This window comes from Xenopus tropicalis, chromosome 1, assembly GCF_000004195.4.
Source record: "Xenopus tropicalis strain Nigerian chromosome 1, UCB_Xtro_10.0, whole genome shotgun sequence".
In the NCBI taxonomy this organism is placed as follows: Eukaryota; Metazoa; Chordata; class Amphibia; order Anura; family Pipidae; genus Xenopus; species Xenopus tropicalis.
In genome coordinates this window covers 189,696,562-189,709,919 of record NC_030677.2, presented here as the reverse complement: position 1 = coordinate 189,709,919, position 13,358 = coordinate 189,696,562, and positions in this window count along the sequence as shown.

The window sequence follows — 13,358 nt, the reverse complement described above, 5'->3', positions numbered from 1 at the left end:
AATTAACTTCTCTCTGCACTGTATTCTTGATTGTGGTCTTCCTTCTGTACACCTATTGTTATTGGAACCAGAATATCTTCCTCATTTCTCCTGCCTATGGGAGACAGTGGCCTCATACCAATAGATTACTCTGACACCAGCAAACAACCCCAGCTTCCAAACAAAGGGAAACACAGAAGAAAGAACGAATGCATTGGCTGAAAGGTGCAGACTATTAAGGTGCAAAGTATAAGTGTAGAGGTTATTAGATTAACAAACAACAAAGCATCAGTATAGAAAAATAAATTCAGAATTATCAGGAAATGAGTGGAGTGAAATAAATAAATACAGATGGAGCTACTTTTAAAGGAAAATCATAGATCAGCATGACCCAGCACGCAGCTTATAAGACTATTCACTACAAAGGAAAACAGCGTGCCATAATGCACCTTGTTAAGCTGAATACTCCATTAAACCTGGATCCATTTGTAGCTCAGTAAAGTGGTCAATACATGTCTATCCTCGGATTTTACTTTTGTAAAATAGGGTTTTTTTTTACAGGTATTGGACCTGTTATTTAGAATGCTTGGGACCTGGGCTTTTGCAGATACTAGGGTCATGTACAACCACAAGTGCAGGGGGTAAGTAAAATTGTGAGCAGTTCTTTATACCCACAATGCAGCATTTTCCCATGATTGCAGCGTAATTACAGGCAATGCACCTGATGCATTTGCAGCCGGCGCATCACTATACGTATGGTCGCACATGTGCACAAATGCTGGAGGAAGGATGGACCAAGGGGTGCCAAGTGCAATTTTATGGAAGTGCAAAGAGCATGTGTTGACACAGGGATTTTTCACACAACTGACTGCAGAGAAATTTCCTGAAATTTGGTAATATTTCTGTAATTCTGGAACTGTGCCTTAAAGCTACCAGAACATTTTTTTATATGGATTACCATGGATTTACATTGGCTCAGTTACTTGTTACTGTGTAATAATCACAGACAAACAGCAAATTCGTGCAAACGGTGAATTGCTTATTTATATAGGACTTTGTGGTAAAGGGTAATGCCATCTTTTTGAACTTTCTGGATAAGAGGTTCCTTGATAATGGATACCCATAGATCCCATACTATTGGAAGTGAAACAAAATAACTCATTCAGTAAATGATAGTGCATTGGTACCTTTTAATAGACCTTAGTGTAATGCTGGCCTCCCACCAGTACGTTGATCATTTGACCCAATAGCTACAGCCCAAATCTGTGCACTTTGCACTCTGCTCTCTTCAAATGTGTTCACTGACCCAGAGGTGCGACTCTTTGCACTACTAGACTACACATCACTTTGTATGTAGCATTGTCTGTCTCCATAAGCACACTGTATGTGAGTGGCCCCTGGAACAGCCTTAGCTTGTGCATCAGAACGCCCTAGTTTGTGAGCCCCAGGGGGCACAATGAACGAGGGTGCCCTTTTCCGTATTTTCAATCTTGCACAAGGAGTGCAGCATGCATCCGGCAAGTGCTTACTGGTGCAAGTGATCCGTGTATGGACATTAAAGGGTCATATAAGTGCAAGTGCAGGGAACAAATTACAATTACATTGAGCGTAATTGCGATGTTTTTTTCCCCAGAATTCCAGCTAGAAAATGTTTTGCCTGATGCAACTGCATCTGATTTGCCATTAACACAACTATGCTTGCATTTTAATTGCAAATCAGACAGAATTGCACAGAAATATATCCAGTGCCATTTCCATATTCTGCTTTTGAGTGACATCTGCGGCCAATTCTTTAGGTGCAATGTGACTGACCCTCAGCATGAGAATGCGGTAGCTCCAGGGTTCCCCTGCATCAATAGGTACAACTGAGCTTGACTCGTAATGGGAGGCAGGAAGGACTAAGCAGCACTGAGCACAACTATACAAAAGTGCAAAGAGCGTATTTTGGCGCAAGTACCTTTTAAGAATTGGGGTAAATGTGCAACTGCCATGGGGTAAATTTTGCTTACTAACAGAAATGACCTCTTTTAGGGGTACAATTATAGGGATTCTTTATGAGTGCAAGAGCAGAGTTCCCTCAGCCTCCTGTGTGAATTTGTACAGGTAACTTGCAGCTAAATAGGGTTCACAGGTTGAACATGGGGAACACAAGAAATGATGTCAAATGATGCCAGCACTTGGAAAATTTAGTTTAGTAGTTTCATCTGATACACAGCAAAGTGCGAGAGCAACTGTATTCATTTTAATGCATTAGCAGCAACTGCGTCAGGGACAAAACCCCCTTGTAACCACAACAACGCTGGAATTCTGGAGAATAAATGCATTATGGGAAAAACATGCAATTGTGCTTGAAATTGCACTTTGCTCACCGCACTTATGACAGTAAAAGACCCCTCCTAATGTTACGTGTAAATGAGCCCCTTATCTCAAACCCTGACCCTGCCCTGGTGCAAAAAACATTACGTGACTACAGAGAAACAGTGCTGTCAGGCAGATACCAAACTTCAAAGTATTTTCTACCATTAAAACAACACGTTTATGGGAAGACTGAATAAACATTTGCTATTTTTACTTTTTGTTTTTATTATTCGTGAGCATATCATTTATACAGGGAGAGCACTTAAAGGATATATCCCACACAGCCTGAGTCACTTTCAACTGCTCACAATTAACACTGGGGGGTGGTAGAAACAAGGAGCTTTTAAAACAGGCATCTAGGGACTAAAAAGATTCCTTCAAACATGAAAACACTCGAGCTGGCTTTGCAGTGATGTATTAGAGGTATCGTACAAGGTATAGGCGGCTGTTCTATCCGGATGACAGAGTATTAGGGTTGCACGGATTCAGTGATGCACAGGGGCTTAGAATGACTTGTTATCAAAGGCACATCTTATATAGGATTTATCTTATTGGGAGGAATGGCCATGGGGTGTGTATACTGGGAACTGAGCTGTGCAGTATAACACCAGCAAAGATATTCGCTACTTTCATACAAGTGTTGTCTGATATCTGTATTTCATGAAGGAGAAGTATAAACTGTTTTACTGCTGGACTACCAGCCAGGCACGGACTGGGATTTAAAATAGGCCCTGTTATATCCAGTACACAGAGGCCCAAACAGCCCCCACCAGCCCAATAAATAGTGACTGTCTATGGCATCTTACAGCAGCCGCTCTGGTATTTGCCTGAACCCACAGATTTATCCAGCTAACCAGCTTCCTGGGTACTGATCTATTAGGGGTCATTCACAATGGGTACTGCTTGATTTATGAGGGGTCATTCACAATGGGCGCTGCTTGATCTATTAGGGGTCATTCACAATGGGCGCTGCTTGATCTATTAGGGTTCATTCACAATGGGCGCTGCTTGATCTATTAGGGGTCATTCACAATGGGTACTGCTTGATCTATGAGGGGTCTTTCACAATGACCCCTCTACTATATGAGGGGTCATTTACAAGTATGTATGTATAACTTTATTTATAAAGCGCCACAAGGGTTCTCAGCGCTGTACAATCTTACAGAATACAAAATTACCATAAATAAGTATAAATACCCAGGGAGTAAGTGCCTTGCGGTATGAGACACAGTAGGAAGGAGGTCCCTGCCCCGTAGAGCTTACAATCTAAGTGCACCAGGTATGGGCATTTGCCCTTAAGCGCATTTGGGAATTTTTTTGCACTTTGCCCACTTGCGAAGCAGTGTGCAAATAGCCACAGGGTCCATTTTCAGAATGCAGTGACATACAGACTACTGTTTGATGGACAGGTGGGGAAAGGCATGAAGGCATCCTCCTCCCCTCCTGCTCCCTACCTGCCCCTTTTTGTCATTTGCACGCACACGTAAGGCAGAGGAAGGGGACGCAGCCACATCAGGGCCCCATGCTTATTGCCTGCCCAAAGTCATTTTTGCTATTTCCCTAATTTCCCTGTGGTTTCAGGAATTTTTTGGTGAAGCAAAACGGGACAAATTCACTCATTATTATATGATATTTCACCTGGAATTATATTTATTATGTTCAAAATAAAAATCTAATTTGCAACCTGCTATTTGTTTTTTTTATCAGCCCTCAAGTTGTCTCCAACACAGAACCAAACTGATTGACATTTATTTGCTCCTTGTTAGGAATCTCCTTCTCTTTCTAATCCTCCCGTTAGTGCAGCCTTCCTCATCTCTATTGAACATACTCTTAATCACTTTCAGATGTAATTATTCTGTTATTCATCTTACCATCCATTACATTAAACGTATCAAGGGTCAGGCTGTGTATTTGATTTCCTCTGCGTATGTCTTTAGCTTCTTGTCTCTAAAAGACATAAATTATGTCATTTCTCTAATTCGACAATAGTTTCAAATGTTATCCCATTTAGTCTGGAAACCCTCCTCCATACAGAGAGATATTTAGTCTTTGGAATGAAAAGCCTTGGGTCTATCCTGACTCACCAGTAGAGTATCTATCTACCTTCAACTTATTCCATCGCAGAAATAGCAGGACATTTAGGACTAGGGATGTTATGAATCCAGGATTCCATTTGGGATTTGGACAAGATTCAGCATTTTTCAGCAGGATTCGGATTCGGCCCACCATCTCACCCCTTCCATAGGCTGCAATGGGGCTCTTTATTTACTGTCTGTCATAAGGCTTCCATAAGCCCCCTGTCACTGTGGTATACCCTTTATGCCAGATCTTTTATCCAGCAGGGAACATAGTTACATAGGGTTAAAAAAAAGAGTCCATCAAATTCACCCCTTCCATATAGACCCAGAACACACCAACCTATTCTGACCTATCTATACAATCACATACATAAACCATATATACCAACATCAATACTAAATGTGGCCATACATGCTAATATCCACCTACGGGTGGGTGATATCGGGCTGATTTGGTCATTTGGCCCTGGGTATAAGCATCCATGTGTTTGGGGACTGCATCGTTAGTGCCCATACACGGGCCGATAAGCTGCTGAATCGGCCCATGTATGCCCACCATAACTGTATATTTTAGTATCACAATAGCCTTGGATATTCTGCTTGTTCAAGAACTCATCCAGGCCCCTCTTATAGGCATTAACAGAGTCTGCCATTACCCCATCACTAGGAAGGGCATTCCCCAACCTCACTGCCCTCACCGTGAGGAACCCCCTACGCTGCTTCAAATGGAAGCTCCGTTCCTCTAATCTAAAGGGGTGACCTCTGGTGCGCTGATCGTTTTTATGGGAAAAAAGAACATCCTCCAACTGCCTATAATCCCCTCTAATGTACTTGTACAGAGTAATCATGTCCCCTCGCAAGTGCCTCTTTTCCAGAGAAAACAACCCCAACCTCGACAGTCTAACCTCATAGCTTAAATCTTCCATCCCCTTTACCAGTTTAGTTGCAGTCTCTGCACTCTCTCCAGCTCATTAATATCCTTCTTAAAGTGGACCTGTCACCCAGACATGAAAATCTGTATAATAAAAGTCCTGTCCAAATTAAACATGAAACCCAAATTCATTTTTATATTAACACATCCAAACCCATTATAAAGGCATTTCAAAATCCCAGCTGTCAATCATATATTGCTTGCCCCACCTCTATGCCTTAGGCATAGAGGCGGGGCAGACAATAACTTTAGCTTTCCGTTCAGCACTTCCTAGATGTCACTGCACATCTCACTTCTCCCCTCCCTCCTCCTCCTCATCTAACTGTGTAGCCAGTGCATGGGCCTGGGCCTCAGGTCCCCCATTCTATCACATAAACAAGATTTTGGCATGATACAAAGCTTGCCTTAATAACAGTGCCCACAAAATGGTGCCTGCTTGCTTGCTTTGATTGAGCAATTCCAAGACGGAAGGAAACAAGATTTATATTATTTATATAGAGTAAGTAAAGTTTATTTTGCTCAACTAACAATATAGAAAATAATTTGGACTTATTTCTTAGGGTGACAGGTCCGCTTTAAGGACTGGAGCCCAAAACTGCACTGCATACTCACGGTGAGGCCTTACCAGGGACCTATAAAGGGGCAAAAATATGTTCTCATCCCTTGAGTCAATGCCCTTTTTTATACAAGACAGCACTTTATTTGCTGTAGTAGCCACAGAATGACACTGCCTGGAATTAGACAACTTGTTATCAACAAAAATCCTAGATCCTTCTCCATTAAGGAAATCCCCAAGACACTACCATTTACTGTATAACTCGTGTTTATATTATTTCTACCAAAGTGCATAACTTTGCATTTTTCAACTTTAAACCTAATTTTGCTGCCCAGTTTTCCAATTTTGTCAAATTGCTCTGCAAAGTGTCAGCATCCTGCATCTTATAAACGTATAGTTTTGCACAATTTAGTAGCAAGGACTGACCCCTGCAAGACTCCACTTACAACGCTGGTCCAATTAGAAAATGTTCCATTTACCACCACTCTTTGTAATCTATACTTCGGCCAGATTTCTATCCAATTACAAATAAGTTCTAGGCATTTATAAGCAATATTTCTCAATTTTATCATTAACAGCCAGACAATAGACAGAAGTGCTCTTTGAATGAACACTAAGGGGCCTTTTTGGGGTATGTAAATGGAATCTAGGCTTTTCTTCTGTTTTGACTCCAGCCAGGGCACTATCTGCAAGGAGTTTGTATGTTCCTCCCATGTTTGAGTGGGTTTCCTCTGGGTACTCTGGTTTCCTCCCACACTCCAAAAATATACAGACATGTTGATTGGCAAATGATACAAATGAGCCATGTGTGTGTGTGTGACTGTGATAGGAACCTTAAATTCGAAGCTCCACTGGAACATGTATTTATGTGAATGAAGCATAATCTCTGTCAAGCTCAGCGGAATATGTAAGCACTATATAAATAAATGATAGTACTTTAAACTTGATTTGTTGCATGTTTAACTTTATTACTGCTATTGACTATACTGAAAAACAATACGTGCTCATTTTTGCTTTCCTAAGAGAATTATTTCCAGGAATTTGTTGTTGCCATTTATCATTGCCTATATGGGCAGCTTCCAAACCTCAAAGCATGTGACATAAATAGGTCAGTATAGTATAAGGCACGCAGTCCTTGTGAATGTTTATTAGAAAGTTTGGCTACACAAGGATTCATCCCACTGATTGATAAGCAAACCGATTGCAGAACATTAGTAACAGAGTGTGTGAAGGACTTGCATGCTTGCCTATTCCATGGTATCCTTATGGTGTGGACCTCAACAAAGGTGGAGTTGAATTCCAATTTGGAACAAATTCTTAATTATTAGAAGACTAAAAAAAAACAATTGTTCATCCCTTTTTAAGATTGTAGCTAACTAAAAGTAAAAATGAGACAAAGGGCGTTGCATACTCCTCATACTTGGCTACAGCAGTCTCACCATCAGATCATGGTCCTTTCCCAGTCAGGAGACCCTCTGTCCCTATTTCTGGAGATATTTGTTTACACAACTATGTGCACAATTTTAATGAAATAATTGGAGCAAGATAAACAAGACCTAACCAAATAGATGTGTCTTATTGCCCTTGTTAATCTGCAGCTCATAAACCTATTCTATAATATAAAATAGAAACAGCGATGGGAAAGCAGGCTAATGCTTTGTAAGGGGAAATCTAATAAATGTATTTACAGAGCCGTACAGACTGTAAGACGAGGCAATGTAAAACCATAGGTGGGTCCACTGAACAGCAAGCAAATATATAGTATGAATTTAGGAAACAGATTGGTTTCTTAAAATTAATATATTCCAGAATAAGTGCGATAGAGTGAAAGCCCAAGGGAAACTTCACCTGCTGCTTTTCTTCCAAGGTGACAATTGATTTGTGTGTCTGATTTTTTCTATTAGGCTATTATGTGTCACCCATGAGCTGAAAATTGCCTCAAGGTGGCAGGCAGGATTATGGGACGAGTGGCAGTCGCGCCTCAGCTCAGCCATAGAACTCCCGGAGCCCAGGAATTTATTCTGCATAGGAACGTGGAATGAAAGAAACTGAAGCAGAAACAGATGGCTCAGGCATTGTAACTGGGAACAAAGTAGGAATATCCCAAGAGAATTTCCTGGAAAAGTTAAACACCTTTGCTCAAATCAATATAAGCAGGATACATATATATATGATCTAAAATTGTTTAACCATGAAATAAACCCAGTATGCATTAAGCTTAGTTATTATCAAGTATTAGGAACTGTTTTATTACTACAGAGAAAAAGGGAATAATTTTTCATTTATTTTTAAAATTATTTGCTTAAAATTGATTCTGTGGAAGAAGGTTTTCCTGTAATTTGGAGCTTTTTGGATAACAGGTTTCCAAAAGAGTGATTCCATACCTGAATATGGGCTCAATTCCCTGCATTTAGCCATCATTGACAAAAATAGAAAGATGTATCCTTTCTGGGAAACATGGAATACATACGGTAAATATAAAAAGCTGTGTATTTTCCTTTATGCCATCCTAATTCCCAATGTTTTTTCAAACTTCTGCTGTTTTTTCTGGCGAAATTTTACAGAGAAAAAATTTATGCTGAAAATGTTTACATAGCTTAATAGATATGCTGTTTTTTACATGGCGATGTCGGACGATCAGATGGTGATGTCTTTGGTTGCCATTTTTTAATAAAGTTAGATAAAGAGGTCTTAAAATATTCTATCACTATATGTATTTCACTAGACTAGATATAAAGTAAAGCCAGTTCTGTTTAATAACAGGCTAAATATTCCCTCTAGGACAATTAATTCCAAACTAACAGCAAATACTCTGATTTTCAGAAGAGCAGGATATTTGTATCTTTGAGTTTGATGTATCAAGAGAGAAACTAAAATAACCACCCAGACTCCTACATGCATCCTTAATTCTCAGCTCTGCGAGTTTCAGCGCACATAAGGACGTGCCGTTATTCAGCTTTGGGCACTGAAAAATTAAGACAAAATAAAATGATGCTGCTTCTCAGTGCATATCAATATCTGTCTTTCAGGATCCCCACTTGAAGTTCAATGTATAAAAATATGTAAAAAGACAGAAATCTATAGTGCAGGGGAGCAATTCATCATGGGATCCTGTGCCTTGCTTTACGTTGCTGAAAATAGCAGTAATAAGGCCCCTACTAGAGTGTAGAACAAGCTACTGACTTAATAGAATAGCAAACCACTAATATATCCCAATACCTGCTTGCTAAGGTAAGTGGGACCTTATCGATAAGCAGATAAACTGCAGGTAGAAAATTCTATACATATTTATATACATATAGAACATCTCACCAATTGGTGACAGGTCAGAAATATGATTGGGTAAAAGAACAGCAGATGCCAGAGGGGCTGGGTGTCTCAACAGAAAGATGGGCAGGGGTGTGCCACTTTGTGAAACACTCAGTGTAAAACTGCAAAGATTTTGGTTATTACATTCCATTTCATTAAAATATGTAGACAAGCCAGAGAAATCTCACCCAATATGGGTGGTGGTGATCTTTCAGTTCTTTTTTTGAAATCATGGCTAAAAAGCAGAAGCACCATCCAGCTTGTTATCAGCCCACAGTTCAAAAGCCAACATAGTATTGGTGTGCATTAGGGCAAATGGCATAGAGAGCTGGCACATCTGGGAAGGCACCATTAATGCTCAATAAGACATATTGGTTTTGGAGCAACATAGACTGGTATCCAGACATCCAGGGAAGGCCATGTCAAGGCCCAACAGCCCTCAGTGAGGTTAAAGTCAGGACCAAGGAGGAAGCTGAGTTCAGAAAGTTCAATGCATGGTATCCAAGGGGTTAAAAAAGTCATATTCAGGCAATAGGTTGAGGCAGGCAGCAATCAGTGTAGTCAGGAGCAGGGCCCATGGGTGTTGCCATTTAGACATGGTACCAGAAGAGAGAGGAGCACCATTGGACTTTCCTCACAGGCCGTGCTTATGGCCGTGCTATTACACTCATTGTAAATTAAAATCTTTTTTTTGTATAACCCCTGGCAAAGATAAACATAAATACATCTCCTCAATGTTTTCCTTTATTCAGACAGTTACAGTACTTTTACAAATGCACAGAGAGAGATGGAAGAAAGAGCGCTTTGATAAAACTAGATAGATGGAACATTTCATTCTTGTTTTGCAAACAACTGGGTTCAAACACTGAGAAGAAAGAAAATAGACCGATTTGCCATTGTGCTACATATTTCTTTGCCACAGCAAACTTCTAATGATGTCAGCTAAGATTTTATTTACTCACTGAGATCAATGTATCCTTCCACTCCCTCTTGTGCACCTCTTGCACACTGAGCATTCTGGTAGCCCCTTCGTCAACATGTTCTTAGGCACAAAAATATCAGTGCCCCCCTAGTACAACCCCATAGGGAGTTTTATACAGAGAAATGATGTCTATGTGAAAAAAGATTGCACCTGGGCTCATTATAATGTAAATGTGCTTTCCTTAATTGTTTCACTGGGGGGTTGGACACCAAGCCCAATGACATCTGTTAATTAGTGTACCAGTCAGCGATTCTTTCCAATTATATAACAGTATTGAGATTAGCTGCTATAAAATAAAAAACAATATATGAAAAGTAGCATGAGAAATATAGATCTTCTCAAGGGGCGGAAGAGGAATGTTGCACCCATTGACCCCAGAAAAGCAGTGTTAAGGCCTCCTCCAAAATTCTGGGTAGCATTGTGGGTAGCAAGTATTTAGTATTAGTATTTAGTATTAGTATTTTAGGAATGGATGAAGCCTAAACCCACCCCAATTAATTTATATACGAAAATAAAGTTTCACATCATATGTATTCAAATCTTGTAAAAAGGTTTTGGGTTGTGGAAATCTTATTGCATAATTGTGCCATATAATGCAGTACAGGTATGGGATCTGTTATCCAGAAAGTTCCAAATTATGGAATGACCATCTCCCATAGACTTCATTATAAGCAAATAATTCTAGTTTTTTTTAAAAAACAGCCCTATTGGGTTTATTTCATGGTTAAATGATTCCCTTTTCTCTGTAATAATAAAACAGTACCTTGTACTTGATCCCAACTAAGATATAATTACCCCTTATTGGGGGCAGAACAGCCCTATTGGGTTTATTTAATGGTTAAATGATTCCCTTTTCTCTGTAATAATAAAACAGTATCTGTACTTGATCCCAACTAAGATATAATTACCCCTTATTGGGGGCAGAACAGCCCTATTGGGTTTATTTAATGGTTAAATGATTCCCTTTTCTCTGTAATAATAAAACAGTATCTGTACTTGATCCCAACTAAGATATAATTACCCCTTATTGGGGGCAGAACAGCCCTATTGGTTTTATTCAATATTTAAATTATTTTTTAGCAGGTATGGAGATCCAAATTAGGGAAAGATCCCTTATCCAGAAAACCCCAGGTTCTGAGCATTCTGGATAATAGGTCCCATACCTGTACAGGTAGGGGATCTTTTATCTGGAAACCCATTAACCAGAAAGCTCCTAATTACGGGAAGGTCATCTTCCATAGACTCCATTTTAATCAAATAATTCAAAAAATGATTTCCTTTTTCTCTGTAATAATAAAACAGTACCTGTACTTGATCCTAATTAAGATAAAATGAATCCTTATTGAAGGTAAAACACTCCTATTGGATCTATTTACTGTTTAAATTATTTTTTGGTAGACTTAAAAAGATCCACATTAAAGAAAGACCCTTATCCTGAAAACCCCAAGTAGCAAGCATTTTGGATAACAGATCCCATACCAAGTATCACAGTACTTATAGTTTGTAAATGCCAAAATTCTGATACTGTTAATACACTATATGTTCTTTAATAAAAATAAAAAAGGGAATGATTCCAAAAATATCCCGAAGTCATGAATACAGGGTTTAATTACCAAAGTTACAGGACTAGGGGGCAGATTTCTCAACATTTGTATTTCACTTTTTTCTGTAATTCCATTTGTTTTTGTGCTAAATATCACAAATTTGAACTATGGTTTTAAAAGCTTGACTTTTCGATATATAAATGTGAAAAATTTAAACCTTCTGCAAATGAAAGCTTGCAAGGTCCTGTAGACATCAATGCTTCCCTAGGCAAAAGTCTACCTGAGTTTTTCAAGTTTTTCAAGTTTTTTTGAATTTTTTTAAACTTGTTGACACATTAAAAATGATCAGTAAAATGCAAATTAAAGATATTCAACTTTTTTATGGTTTTATTCAATATCATTTGTTCAACTCGAGAATTAAGGGAAAAAATTGCTTTGAAATGGGATAGTTATTTATCAGAAGAAAGTTCTGGGAAGTCAGTTGACATCAGATCAAGACAATGAATGAACAAGAGCAATTTTGTCCTTTTTCTTGTTTAAACCATTGATGCTACTGGATAATTCCTGGCCTTTCTCACTGTTCTTTATTGTAAGGTGAAATCTCAGAGTCGTGGGATTTTATTTTAATACCTGGATAACAAGGATCAGGTTGAACATTACAGGAGATATTTTGCTTCTGAGTTGTGATGCTCTACACACTGATTAAGACACTCGGTGGATTGTTTGCTTCAGTGTCACATGACCTCTCATTGGGTCAGTTCCTATTTAAGTAGAAAATGCTAAGAAATGATGCTCTTCTTGAAACATTGTTGTGGAAATACATTTCTTATTTTTAGAATGCCGGGTCAGAGAGAACAGCATTGAAAATTGCCCTTAATTTACAGGTTATCTAATTAGTGCGGCAGGTTGTAAATAGCAGTGCTTTGTCGAATTGACCTCGACAAGCTTTGATTTATAGGTACTCTCTATGGGCGCTAATGTATTCAGCCGCGTGTATGGATATACATTACTTATAATTAGCTGGTAGGAAACACCATAGCATGCAGCAGATTAGAGTGTGTTCTGATTTACAAATATGAATTAATTCATTATCTGGAACAGTGCTGTTAATCTAGAGCCATTCAAGCAAACACATTCACTTTTCAATATTTTACTGGAAAATATTCTAATGGATAGTCTTCTAAACCAGAAGTGGCCTGCTTCAGCATTTCTACATCTTACCAAACCAAAGCAGTAAAGGGAGGCCATGACTATTTACCTATAAATAAAGGGTACTAAATCCATGATTCATTCCATAGGTTGAGTTTAATCACAGGGATTTTTAAGGAAGAGGTGGAGTCATCTGATTTCCATGGAATCTGTCCTAGCCTAGCAAGTAGTGTACAAAACATAGAAAGAAATTGCCAGCTCTTGGTCTAAGTCAGCAGTGACCAGCTGGTCAACTCCAGAATGTGGATAAGACTGAGCGCTGGCACAAGGGTGTTTCTAGCAGCTGGTCAGCGCTACAACATGGGTTAGATCAACTTCTTTCTGTGTTTCATGTACACATTGTAGACAAATATTGCTTCTAGCTGCTATATAGCCTTTAAAACAAGGAACCAATTTCAGGTGTATGCTAAGG